The following is a 14756-nucleotide window of genomic DNA, read 5'->3' on the forward strand; positions in this document are numbered from 1 at the left end:
CTTCATAGCCTGTCAAGAAGGAGTGGAGATGGCACACACGGAGCCAGATGTTCAAGAGAAAGGAAGAGAAAGAGGTAAGAGAGAGAGAAGAAACCAAAAGAAGCTGAAAAAAGCAGCAAAATAATGGCACTGTAGGAGCTGGCTGGTGTGGGCAGGGTGAATCCCTGGCCAAGCAACCATGGCACACTGAGAAGAGGTGTAGGCTGAGCAGGGGAAAGAAGGATGGGGAGTGGGAAGCATGTATTGCTGGATACCAGCTGCTCTGTCTCCTGCTGGGAGCTCCTTGAAGCTGTCTTCCTGTACTCCCTGTCCACCATTCCTGGTGCCTGAGGAGTCCAAGATGGCGAATCCATACAGTATTAACTAATAGGGGACCTCCACTCCATATCTCTCCTCAATCTCTGTTCTCTTTCAATTTTTTATTCCATTCAGTGTTTGGTTGAGTTCTTTATCTCTTCATTTGACACTTAGGGTTCCAGGATTGACATTTGTCTCTGGTTTACTTAGTTTTTTTGGCCTTTGCCATGGAGGGAAGGCATGGTGCTTCTGTCTATAGCGCCATGTTGGCTGTTGCCTCTACAAACAGATTATTTTGTTAAGAAGGTTACAACTAGTAAAAAATGTCTGCCTTGAGCATTATGCTCTTTTAAGAACTAGCTATATGGGACCCAACTGACAACAGCAACTCAAAAAATTAGATAGGAACCATAGGAGGCAGTGGGTTTATGTTAATAAAGGAAGAATAGCTCAGAAAAGGAGGGTGAGAATGATTGCACAACTCGAAGAATGTAATCAATTTTACTGAATTGTACTTGTAGAAACTGTTGAATTGGTGCATGTTTTGCTGTATATATTCTCATCAAAAAAAAAAATAAGTAAAATTTTAAAAAAGAAGGCCACTTTGCTGTTGTTTGGCAAATGGATTGTTGTTAGGTGCTGTGCAGTTGGCCCCAATTCATGGCAACCCTGTGCAAAATGGGACAGGATGGTTGTGTTCCACAGAGTTCTCGCTGGCTGATTTTTTGTAAGTAGCTCACCAGGTCTTTCTTCCTAGTCTGTCTTAGTCTAGAAGCTTTGCTGAAACCCGTTCAGCATCATAGCAACATTTAAGCTTCCACTGACACACAAGAGGTGGCTGCACACAGGGGCTGATTAACCAGTAAGCATGGTATGCACTGGCTTGCGTTGAACAAGGTACATGCGGGTTTAATTGCATTTACTTACTGATCTGTGGTGAGCAATTTCACATGTGGTGGGGGACGGGTGAAACTGTGCACTGCAGATTGATGGGAAGGCACAATTGGGCCTGTGCATGCCTTGCTTATTGGGTAATCCAGCCCTGTGGCCTGCTGAGGTACATTGGCCAAGACTCCAACATGGATCTCCCACATGGAAGGGGAGATTTCTATCACTGAACCACCACTGTCTCTCAGAGGATGGATTGAAGGGAAGCAAAGGCAGAAGACCTGTAGGGACTATTGCATTGATCCAGGGGATAGTGGCCTGCGCTGGTGTGATGGCAGCAGAGAAAGAAAAGTGGGAAAGAAGTAGAGACATGTTTTAGCGTTAAGTTTCATGGGACTTGTAATGGACAGGGTATGGAAGGGGTGGGGCTTGGTGAAGAAGTCCTGGCTAATTGATGACAGCTGAACATTTACCCATAATTTCCCCCTAAGATTTCTGATTTCTAGGTTTGTATGACACTATAGCTGTAACCAAATATGCCAATGATCACCAAGACTGTGTGGGACCCGGCAACGTTTCGTTCCGTTATACACGAGGCTACCATGAGTCCTAGTGGACTAGATGGCAACTAACAACAAATGTTTGCTTGTTTTCACTTTTAACTACCAGTTTATACTTTGTTTTTGATGGCTCAGTTGGGGCTGCACATTTATCCTTCCTGGTCAATAGTGACTGTCTCCATTAAAATATACTGAATGATCTATTACTTCCTAATTGTTTTGTGATGCTTCCCTTTCCAGTTATGAACCAGTCTTATTTCACAACCACCCTCTTTTAATGACCTTTCTTCTTTTGCTTTTATCAAACAATTCTGATGATTGTACTTTGTGATATAGTTATTTTTTTGCAGGAAAATTATCTCCTAATCACTGTTTAAAAAGTTCTCAGCTGTTGTAGGGTGATGCTATTCAGCTATATGTATCCCCTCCTAATGGAATCAGCTTTGCTCTTCACCAAAGCATGCTGAAGATGAATTTAGGATGGGCTCAGGCTAAGGTACAATGCTGGGAGTGGCATGGCTGGGCCAGCGGCCAAGGCAAGGAATGCCTTAGCAACAAGAAGGAAAACATCTGGCCCTGGACATGAAGTCCCTGGGAACACTGACTGCTCAAGGACATGGGAAAAAAACAATGAGCCTCGGTCCCAGCTGGAATAGTATATAAGCTTGTGTCCCTTGCTAGGTGGTTGCGGAGCACTAAACTGGTCCAGCCGCTGCCCTGGGCCCCTGTCATGTAAGTAAGCTTCCTGAATAAACCATATGTCATGATTGCTGGTTTTGGAGTCTTTCTTCTGTCTCTTGGAGATGCCGCTGACATTGGGTTCAGGTGCCGCTTGGTTGTTACCCAACAGCTGTATTCTCCTATTCATTCTTCATTTGTCTGTTTTGTTTGTGTTATTATTGCCTTTCCACCACAGGTGAACTTAAGAGCCCAGTTAGAAAATTCCAAATAAATTTCATTAGGAAATTGATTGTGCTTTCATTAAACTCAGAAATTAATTTCAGAAGAATTAACATAGAATTTTTCTCATATTTGAATATTTTTGCTTACATATTAAAGCAATCTTTATTACTATTTTTCAGTACATTTAGGGATGTATCCAATAGATCCTACTTATTTTTTTCTCAGATTTATGTTTAGGTTACTATTGTAAAATGTCTTTTTTGTCATCCACTTGGGTTATTATTGATATGTATGAAATATACAGCTTTTTTTTTTAAAAAGTTTCTTTGAAGTTTCTTTACAAAATTGGCTTAAACTATATATGTTTTAAAAATGGATTCTCTGGAGTTTTATAAGAATATGATTATGTTATTGCACATAATGATAATTTTGTCATCTTTTCAATAATCACATCTCGTCTTTGTGTTGAGTGATAATTGCATTGCTCAGAAAATTCAAAACAATGCTAAACGAGAATGAAGACAATGGGATCTTGTTTGTTGCTTTTGTTTTGTTTTGTGTTTTGTTTACCTCTACTTCTGTTTTAATAGGAATTCTCTTTAGTCTTCACTGTTAAAGATAATATTGATAGTTGATATAAGATAGTCTTATGTTAAAAATATTCTTTTCCTGGTAAAAAAATTTGAGATTATAAAATGTACTTTGAATGTTATTGTCTTTTCTTCATCTATTAAAATTAATATTCCTATTTTCTCCTTAAATATATTCATATGAGATTTTGCATTAATAGATTTCTCTACAATAAATGGTCTTTGCATTTCTTGGATAAATCCTGCCTGGTCATAGTGAATAATTTTTTTTTTTTAAATTTTCTACTGGATTTATATTACTTAGAATTTTTGCATTACTTTCCAATTTTACTACACATTTTTATTTCCTCTTTTCATGTTTTAGAATCAGGGTTATGTTGGGTTTACAAAATGAAGTATATATTCATATTTTTATATGCCTAGAACAGTTTCAATAGCACGGGGATTTCAGCTCCTTGAAAGTCTGAAAGAATCTTAAAACCGTCTGGCACAGGAGTTTTTGAAAAGTAATTTTTTTGATAAATTTTTCTAAGTCTTTCATAGTATCTTGTCTATTCAGGTTTTCTACCTTTTCTTGAGTGAATTTATGAAGTATTTATTTCCCTAGACATTTCCCATTTCATTAAGATTCTCAAAGTGCATATAGCTGTTTATAAACCAAAACACCAACCCAATGCCATCAAGTGAATTCAGACCTATAACAACCCTGTAGGACAGAGTAGAACTGCCTCATAGGGTTTCCAAGGCAGACAGCCACATCTTTCTCCCATGGAGTGGCTGATGGGTTTGAACCACTGACCTATCAGTTAGCAGCCAAGCACTTAACCACTGTGCCACCAGGGTTCCTTTATAGTTGTTTATAGTCTTTAGTATTTTATTTTTTGCCTTATCAGTAAGGATTTCTTTTCTCATTTAACTTTTTTTCTGATTCAACGTATCAGCAGAGTCCATTTTATTAATCTTTTTAAGGAACTATTTTTTTACATTAAAAAATCATGAACTATATCTTACATAGAAGGGACTGGATTTATGTTGTGGTTGTTAGCTACTGTAGAGTTGAGTCCCCTACTCACGGCGACCTCTACACAATTAAATGAAGTGCCACATGGTCCTGCGCCATTCCCATGATACGTTATGGATCAGACCGTTGTGATCCGTAGAGTTTTCATTGGCTGATGACCCACTATACCACCACGTTCCTGAGCAATCTGAACACTTTGGTGATCTGTACCCTTCTCAATTAGTTACAATGAGGCAGTGGAGTACCAGGAGGTGCCAAACTGTATCACCTGGGCTCCCCTCATATTTCTCCCTGTCCCTGTTGTGTAAAATAAGTCCTACCTCTTTCTGCTAATCGGTCAATTACTCTTGCCAGTGATGGCTCCTCTTCCAGCCTGCTGATACTTAGGGACAAGGAGTCTAAACTGCCCTGGTGGCAGCTGAATCTTGTAGCTCAATGGAAGCCTTGCTGTGCCCCCTGGCAAGAGAGTGTCTTCTCTGGAGACAAGGAGTCGTGGAAAAGGGAAGCACAAGATGCTCTAGTGGGTTATTGGGAGTGATGGGAAGTAGAACCACCACTACTCTTACCCCCTTGTCCCCAGATCCATTCTTCCTTTTGGAGATACAATACTATACAGAGTTCTCTGGTATAATATACACATTGCATCCTGAAGAGTAAAACCCCATCCTTTCATAGGATTACCTTCAGCTGAGCCTTGGAAGGCCATTGCTGTGTTCTTTGAGGCAGGTTACTTCCAGATGATGCAGTAGGTGATAGGACTGGTGGACCCATAGTCATGCGCTCACTCCCATACTTCCTTTGCTTTGAAGTGGGCTCCATGGTCAGATGCTGTGCTGTGTGGGTTCCCATTCCTGTGGATCATATACTCCATAAGTCCCCAATTCCTAGGAATGAGCTTGCCTTAGAATGCCTGCCACACTTGGTCATTACCTGGGAAGCGTAGCCTCAGCACAAACAAGGTAATGAATTTCCAAGTGCATCAGCTGGGGTCATAAGTCAGTATACTCCCTACAGTCAGAGATCTGGGAGACACATTCTTATGGCCACCACACCAATATACCTCTGTTCCTGAAAATTCTTATTGTGTTAGTAGTTTTTTAGTTGATCTTTTTTTCTTTCCTGGTTCACAATAATATCATCTGAGAATAATGATTGTTTTGCTTCTCCCATTTTCCAGTATTTTGCCTTTGTTATATTATTAAATCATCCAATATGTTCAGTGCCATGTTAAGTAAGAGTGGTGATCTTGAGCAGCCTTGTCATGTTTCCAACACTTGTCTGTCTAGATACCCTCTATTTACCCTTTCCAAATTTTAAACCTCCAATTCACTTCCAGGGTAAGAATACAGAATGGAATTCGGGAAAGCTGACCCAGTCCTACATACCTATGTTAAGGACCAGTAATTTAAACCTAGAAATTCCACAGAACTCAGAAGGACACATGAACTCAGCTCTCCTGCAATTTAAGCATAGCAAATATTGTTCTGCTCCCCAAAACCTCCAAGTTTGGTAAAGATGCTCTTTTCTCTATCATGGAATATTTGCCACAGCCATGGCTGCTTAGGAAAATTTGTACATGTGGAGTAAGCTGCAGCCCCTGCTTCCTAAAACCAGATGCTTTGCTGAAGGGTCCTTGGCTGCCGTAAGCCTGTGGTTCTCAGATTTCAGTGCACATGAGAATCACCCGGAGGGATTGTTAAAACTCAGATTGCTGGCCCTACTCCCAGAGTTTCTGATTTAGTAGGTGTGTGTTGTTAGCTGCCCTAAAATCGACCCCAACTCTTGGTGAGCCCACGCACACTAGGATTGGACTGTTGTGATCCATAGGGCGTGCATTGGCTAATTTTCAGAAGTAGATCACCAGGTTTTTCTTTCTAGTCTACCTTAGCCTGGAAGCTCTGCTGAAACCTGTTCAGCCTCATAGCAACGTGCAAGCTTCTACTGACAGACAGATGGTGGCTGTACCTGAGGTCCATTGGTCTGGATTTAAACCCGGGTCTCCTGCATAAAAGGTGAGAATTCTACCACTGAACCATACTGCCTTCAGATCAAGGGTTGGGTCTATGAATTTGCATTTCTGACAGGTTCCCAGGCCATGCTGATGCTGCCTATACTAAGAACACAGGGCAAGTGATTTGCTTGCTAGGCTTCCCGCACAGTGGAAGTTAGTGGAAGTCACTTGGCATTATGTGCTTTTGCTTATGGCCCAATGTAAGTGGTATTGCTTCTATATAGGAACATTTATGGATAAAGCTGCCATAAGATGAATTCACCAGCCAGCATCAAATACCATGTGCTCCAAGGCTTAAAGCCTCTTTCCTAAGCCCTAGCAGTAAGAAGCTGTACCAATACAAACCTCTACAAACTGAAGGATCAACATGCCTTGCTCATAAAGTTCCATGACCAATGTTATGCACCCTGGTCCCACCAAAAGCAACAAGGAAGAGTGTATCTCTTTAATTCAGTCTAACAATTCTGTCTTTTATCGTGAAGTTTAGTCAGTGTTTTTAATATGGTGATTATCATGTTTTGATTCATTTCTATCATACTTTTTCTACCACTTCCTGCTGATCAGGGTCAATTACTCTTGCTAGCATGGAAGCACCACTTCTAGCCTGTTGGTCCTTGGGCACAAGGGGTCACAGTGTCTTGAAGGTAGTCATACCTTGTAGCCTTTCCCAGCGTCTCTTGCCACATTTTAGATTAATTATGCTTTCATCTTTATTACACTTTTTTCCTGCTAATGATTTGTAAATACTATATTCTGTTTCTATTCTTTTAATGATTACCCGAGAAATTCTAACATGCTCATTTATAACAAAGTTAATCAGTATCATGATTTTCCTTATAAACAATGCATTTTAACCCTGCGTTCCTCTCCTGGCATTTATTTGACTGTTTGCTAAGATTTGAGTTCTGCCTTATTTTAAAGTATAAAATTTAGACATTATTTTTGTTTGACTAGTATTTGATTGGATTTACATATATATTGTGAGGTATTTTTCCTTTTTCCTGAAATTCATCCTTTAAGTTCTTCCTTTTAAAACTTTAATAAGAGTTCTTTGTAAAAATATTTTTTAATGAAGATGTCTTAATTTTACTCTAGAGTTTAAGTGATATTTTATTGGGTGAATGTCCTAGGTTGCCATTTTCTGTCAGAAATTACTTTTGTGAATAATATGAAAATATAAATAATATAAAACTATTATTTCATAGTCTTCTGGGTTTCATTGATACTTTTTCTGGGTAGGAGAAGTCAGCTACCTCTCTAATTGTTCTGGTTTTTCTCTCTGTTGGCTTTTAGGGTATTTTTGTGGTCCTTTGTTCTGCCATCTAATCGAGATGCATTCAGGTGTAAATTTCAATTTATTTATCCTCCTGGTATGTTATTGGGCTTCCTGAATCTGAGCATTAGGATTTTACATTTTTTGGGACGTTCTCAGTCATTAGTTCTTCAAATATAATCTTTGCCCCATTTTCTTTATTATCTTCCTGTAGAACTCTGAGTACATATTAGACTTCCTTATTCTTTATTTGTTACCTCTCTTCTGCATTTTTCTCTCTGTACTATGTTTTACATAATTACTTCAGTCCTATCTTTTCGACTCATAGTGACCCTATGCTAATCCTCTGTTCATATGTGTTAATCAGCTCTTTGACTTAAGGGCTTCTATTTTTTATTATTGTTGTTGCTGTAGTAAGCTGCCATCAGTGAGCCCCTTACTCATGGTGACGTATACTACAGAAGGAAATGCTACCTGGTCCTATGCTACCCCCATGATTGCTGGTAGATCAAACCATTATGACCCATAGGAAACTTTCTGTTAACTGATTGGCTACTCACAGCAAATCCCATCATGGGAGTGATCACATATAAACACTGAGAATCATGACACAGCCAAGTTGACACACAATCTTAACCACCACATTCCACAGTTTGTCAACTTGGCACATGTACACATCTCCTTAGACTATACGTAATCTCTGAATAAAGACAATTATAAAGTCATGCTTGCACCTAACATGATCTAACTCACATTCATACAAATGAAAATGCACTAGCCCTCTCTACATCTTATATTTTATAAGTGAAGAAAGCAAAAATATTTGATGCACACATACAAAGCAGAAATACTCATAACAGTTACAGTCCTCATTTCTGCAATTGGCCACATGGCCATAACTGGTATTTAGAATTACCTTCTTCCACCACCCATTCCATATTCCCTTTGTCCTCAGCAAACACCTCAGCTGGTTGTGATTCTTTGCCTGGTGGGGTGACCCAAACCTTCACTCCTGAAAGGTCTGGGTTATTAGTAGTCATGTCAGAATTGGGTTGCTGTAGTTTTCCATTGACTTTAATCACTGGGCATGGTAGTGCTAAGAGACACCATAAAGGATCTCCTGCATTCCACACACACTCTTCTTTTCCTCCATTATGCAATATCAATCCAATTTCCTCTTGGTAATCAGGATCTCTCACACCAGCCAGTATGGTAACTCCCTTCTTTGCCTGTTGATACAGAGGGATAAGGAGCCCAAAGTGGCCAGGTGGCATTCTTAGGTTCCAGTTCAATGAAATCAGTGATATGTCTCCACGTGGAAGCATTCTTCCCTTTGGAACTAAGACCTCTAGACCTGCAGACCATAAGGTCGTGGGGACAGGAAGCAAAAATCTTGTGAGTGGGTCACTAGTGGTAATAGTGAGTGGTGCCACTCCCATTTCCAACCCTTGATTCCTGGACCCATGAATCCTGGCTATATGAGAAGTAGCACCATATATTGGATGCTGGTTTAGAGCATATGCAGCCTTCTGGAGAACATTGCCCCAACCCTGCAAAGTATTACCCTTTAGAAGGCCGTTCCACCATTCTATCAAGTCAGCTGCTTCAGGATTATGGGGAATTTAGTAAGACCCGTGAATTCCAGGAGCATGGGCCCACTGCCTCACTTTATTTGCTGTGAAGTAAACCCCTTGATCTGAGGCAATACTGTGTGAGATACCATTACAGTGGATAAGGCATTCTGCAAGTCCACAGATGGTAGTTTTGGCAGAAGCATTATGTGTAGGGAAGGCAAATCCATATCCAGAGTAAATGTCTCTTTCATTAAGGACAAAATGCTTTCCATGATGGAAGTGTTCCAATGTAATCAACTTGCCACCAGGTTGCTAGCTGATCTCCTTGAGGGATGGTGCGATACTGGGGACTCAGTGTTGATCTTTGCTGCTGGCAGATTGGGCACTCAGCAGTGGCTGTAGCCAAGTCAGCCTTGGTGACTAGAAGTCCATGTTGCTAAGCCCATGCAATGACAGGAGTAGCTGGGGAAAGAGGATGACTGGTTTCCACAGAACATGTCATCCTATCCTCTTGATTGTTAAAATCGTCCTCTGCTGAGGTCACCCTTTGATGAGCATTCACATGAGACACAAATATTTTCACTTCTTTGGCCCATTCAGAGAGGTCTATCTACATACCTCTTCCCCATAAATCCTTGTCTCTGATTTTCCAATCATGTTCCTTCCAAGCCCCTGACCATCCAGCCAAACCATTGGCCACAGCCCATGAATTGGTATACAATTGCACACCTGGTAAGTTCTCCTTCCAAGAAAAATGAACAACCAGGTGCACTGCTCAAAATTCTGCCCATTGAGAGGATTTCCCTTCACCACTATCCTTCAGGGAGGTCCCAGAATGGGGCTGTAGTGCTGCCACTGTCCACTTTCAAGCGGTGCCTGCATATTACGCAGAACCATCTGTAAACCAGGCATGTGTTTTCTTTTCTTCAGTCAGCTGATCATAAGGAACTCCCCATGAGGCCATAGGTGCAGACCGGGAGATTTAAGGTAATGTCACAGGAGTGGAGGCAATGGGCATCTGGACCACTTCCTCATGCAACTTACTTGTGCCTTCAGGTGTGCCATGGGCCTGATCTCATATATACCACTTCCATTTTATGGTGGAGTGCTCTGTGCACGCCCAACTTTATAACTGTGGGTCAGACAAAACCCATTTCATGATAGGCAGCACAGACCGGATGGTGACTTGGTGTCCCACAGTTAAGTGTTCAGTCTCTATTAAGGCCCAGTAACAAGCTAAAAGCTGTTTCTCAAGAGAAGAGTGGTTATCTGCAGAGGATGGCAGGGTTTTGCTCCAAAATCCTGAGGGTCTGGGCTGTGATTCACCAATACAGTCCTGCCAAAGACTCCAAACAGCACCTCTAACTGCCACTGACACTTCAAGCACCATTGGATCAGCTGGATCATGTGGCCCAAGTGACAGAGCAGCTTGCACGGCAACCTGAACCTGTTGCAGAGCCTTCTCTTGTTCTGGGCCCCACTAAAAACTAGCAGTTTTTTGAGTCACTTGATAAATAGGCCTGAGTAGCACACCAAAATGAGGAATATGTTGCCTCCAAAATTCAAAGAGGCCCACTAGGCATTGTGCCTCCTTTTTAGTTGTGGGAGCAGCCAGGTGTAATAACTTATCCTTCACTTTAGAAGGAATATCTTGACATGCCCCACACCACTAGACCCCTAGAAATTTCACTGAGGTGGATGGTGCCTGAATTTTTGTGGGATTAATCCCATACCCTCTAGCAAGTAAATATTTTACCAAAAAGTCCAGAGTCATTGACACTTCTTCCTTACTAGGCCCAATCAGCATAATGTCAGCAATGCAATGGACCAGTGTGACATCTTGTGGAAGAGAAAGGTGATCAAGTTTCCTGGGGATTAAATTATGACATAGAGCTGGAGAGTTGATGTGGCTCCGAGGTAGGCAAGTGAAGGTGTATTGCTAGCCTTGCCAGCTGAAGGCAAACTGCATCTGATGGTCCTTCAAAACAGGTATGGAGAAAAAGACATTAGCCAGATCAATAGCTGCATACCAGGTACAAGGAGATGTATTAATTTGCTCAAGCAATGAAACTACAACTGGAACACCAGCTGCAGTTGGAGTCACCATCTGGTAAAGTTTTCAATAATCTTCTGTCATTCTCCAAGATCCAGCTGCTTTTTGCACAGACCAAATAGGTGAGTTGAATGGGGATGTGGTGGGAATCACCATCCCTGCATTCTTCAAATCCTTGATGGTGGCAGTAATCTCTGCAATCCCTCCAGGAACACGGTGTTGTTTTTGGTTTACTATTTTCCTAGGTAGGGGCAGTTCTAATGGCTTCCACTTGGCTTTTTCTACCATAATAGCCCTTACTCCATTTGTCAGGGATCCAATGTGGGGGTTCTTCCAGTTGCTGAGTGTATCTATTCCAATAATGCATTCTAGAACTGGGGAAATCACTACAGGATGGGTTCAGGGACCCACTGGACCTTCTGTGAGATGGACATGAGCCAAGACTCCATTAATAACCTGATCTCCATATGCCCCCACTCTGACTGATGGGCCACAGAGATGCTTTGGGTCTCCTGGAATTAGTGTCAGTTCAGAGCCAGCATTCAGTAATCTCTGAAAATCCTGATTATTTCCTTTTCCCCAGTGAACTATCACTCTGGTAAAAGGCCATAGATCCCTTTGGGGAAGGCTGGGAGAGAGATTAACAATAAAAATTTTTGGCAATGTGCTGGAGTCCTTCCTCAAGGGGACCCATCCTCCCCTTTATTCAAGAGGTTGTGGGTCTTTAAATTCACTGGAATCTGGGAATTTATTGAGGGACTGTGAGTCTCTATTCTAGTGATTCAAGTTAGACTGCTGTTCACCTGACCTAGAATTCATCAGTTTGTACAGATCAAGTAAATATTTAGTAGATTTTCTATCTAGTTCACTCCTAGGGACACCATGACTAAGTAGCCAATATCATATGACTTAGCTGTCCATTACTGTAACCACACCCACCTTGACTCTGTCGTTTGAGTGCAGCCACTTGGCCCCTACTACCATGGGGTCCAATCAGTCTTATTGTAGTTAGGTGCCTTAATTCAGCTAAGGCACTTCCCACTGTCAAATCTGATTTACATAAAATAGTAATCACAGCAGTCTTCAAGGGTGTGGAGTTCCCTTCAAAATTTGTTCTTCACAGTTGTAAAAGGTGTGCCCTCTGGGCACTCCACTTGTGGCTCTGTGGGTCTAACCTGATAAATCTGTCCTAGCATGCCAATTTCCCTAAGCCTTTGGATACCTTCTTTTACAGTATACCAAGGCAGGTCTGGTACTTCGACTTGATTTAGTGTAGGTCACCATGTAATCCATGCTTCAGCTACCCAACCAAATAAACTATTAGATTCTTTCCTAACTTCTCAAGCTGAAACATTGAATGAAGAATATGTGCTTAGTGGACCCATACCAATAAACTCAGACTTGTCCATCTTTATGTTCCTTGCACTATATCCCACACCCTTAATAGCCATTCCCACACGTATTTCCCAGGTTTCTGTTTGTACATATTAGAAAACTCAAGCAGTTCTTTGGAGTGTAGTGTACCTCCTCCTGGATCACACTTTATACTTCAGTTTTTGGGGCTCTCTGGGACTGAAGTCTAGTTATAGGTCTAGAAGCCAGAATTGGTAGTGTGGAATTGTTTTGAGAACATTCAACATTGTCAGGTAAAGCATCTGCCCCAGGCAATGACTCAGGCAAGGACTCTTTGGAGGCAGCTGGGCTAGGGCTAATCTCATTATATGGGAGTGAAGGGGCTAACAGTTTTTCTGGGCAGTGTGGCTTAGCAGGCAAACATGAAGTAATTTCTTCAGATGGGAGTGGTTCTGCTGGTAGGAGTGATTCAATGGAATTTAGGGGCTCAGTGTCTCCAGCTTCCTGGTTATCTGCCCATATGTCCCCATCCCAAGTTTCAGGATCCCGTTTCTTCCCAATCAATGCCCTTACTTTAATTCCAGACACCTCCCAAGTTTGGCAGTTGAGCTGGTGTTGTAATTCAGCCACTCTTACTATAAGACTCTGGGTTTGGCTTTCAGCAATATCAGCTCCATTACTACAAGAAATAAGGCTTTCTTTCAAAGCACAAGTGGAAACTTTGAGTTAATTTACACAGCACTTGAGCTTTGACTCTGAAGCCCTGAGGGCATCTCTTTCTTTCACCAGTTTGTTTAGCAAAAGTAGGACGAATCAACTAGCTCCCTTATACTTCACATTCTGACAAAACTGTACAAAGATATTACACATGTGTTCACCCAGAGCATTGCCTTTCATCAATACCTGATCTATTGGTGGTGGTATTTTGTGTATTTGTTTCACCACCTCATGCCGAGGATTAGCAGTGCCTTCTTTACTGCTGGAAGCAGAGTCATCAACCTCTTTAAGACTAGCCAGACTTGAGAAATGATTTAGAAAACTCTTCCTTGTAATTTTGTTTCTCTAGAACCACTCTCAGTACCAATTGTCTTAGGCTGTATTCTCTAGAGAATCAAAGCCAGTAAAAAACCCAAACATACTGCCATCGAGTTGATCCCTACTCATGGTGACCCTATAGGACAGCGTAGAACTGCCCTATATGGTTTCCAAGGAGCGCCTGGTGGATTCAAACTGCCAATCTTTTGGTTAGCAGACATAGTTCCTAACCACTACGCTACCGGGGTTTCCAATTGTAAAGGTTGGATTAGTCTGTGAATTAGGATAGCGGCTTCTCCCAATTCACGTAGCTGCAGGGGCTGGCAAACCCAAGATCAGCAGGTAGGAGAGAAAGGCTCCACTCACAGGCTGTGAAGATTGATGTATTCCAGGAGAGGCAGATAAGCTGATAGCTCAAGTCCCAAGAAGCAGAGGTCAGACGAAAAGGAGGCAACCGCAGGATCCAGAGCTAGCGATGCAGGCTACATCCCCAAGGAAATACCCTCTCAACTGATTGGCTACTCACAGCAGGTCCCATTATGGGAGTGATCACATATAAACAGTGAGACTCGTGGCCCAGCCAATTAACACACAATCTTATACACATCACAGTGTATAAGAATCCAACAGTTTCTGAATGATTTTGTATCCTGCCGTTCTTCTGAATCTATTAGTTCCAGCAGTGTTCTTGTTGAACCTTTGGGATTCTGTATGTGTAGGATCATATCATCTGCGAATAGGGATAGTTTTACTTCTTCTTAGCAATTTGCAAGCCCTTTATTTCTTTTTCTATCTTATTGCTCTCGGTAGGACTTCCAGCACAATGCTAAATAGAAGGGGTGATAAAGGGCATCCTTGCCTTGTTCCCCTTGTCAGGTAGAATGCTTTTAGCCTCTTTCCATTGAGAATGATGTTGACTGTTGGTTTTGTACAGATACCCTTTATTATGTTGAGGAATTTCCCTTTATTCCTATTTTATTTAGAGTTTTTATCAGGAATAGATGTTGGACTTTATCAAATGCATTTTTTGCATCAATTGAGATGATCATGTGATTCCTTGCTTTTGTTCTGTTTATAGGGTGGATTGTGTTGTTTGAGTTTCTAATGTTGAGTTACCCTTTTATAACTGGTATGAATCCTACTTGGTTGTGGTGTATTATCATTATTTTTATATGATGCTGAATTTTATTGGCTAGAA

Source organism: Elephas maximus, chromosome 4 (genome assembly GCF_024166365.1).
Source record: "Elephas maximus indicus isolate mEleMax1 chromosome 4, mEleMax1 primary haplotype, whole genome shotgun sequence".
Taxonomy (NCBI): domain Eukaryota; kingdom Metazoa; phylum Chordata; class Mammalia; order Proboscidea; family Elephantidae; genus Elephas; species Elephas maximus.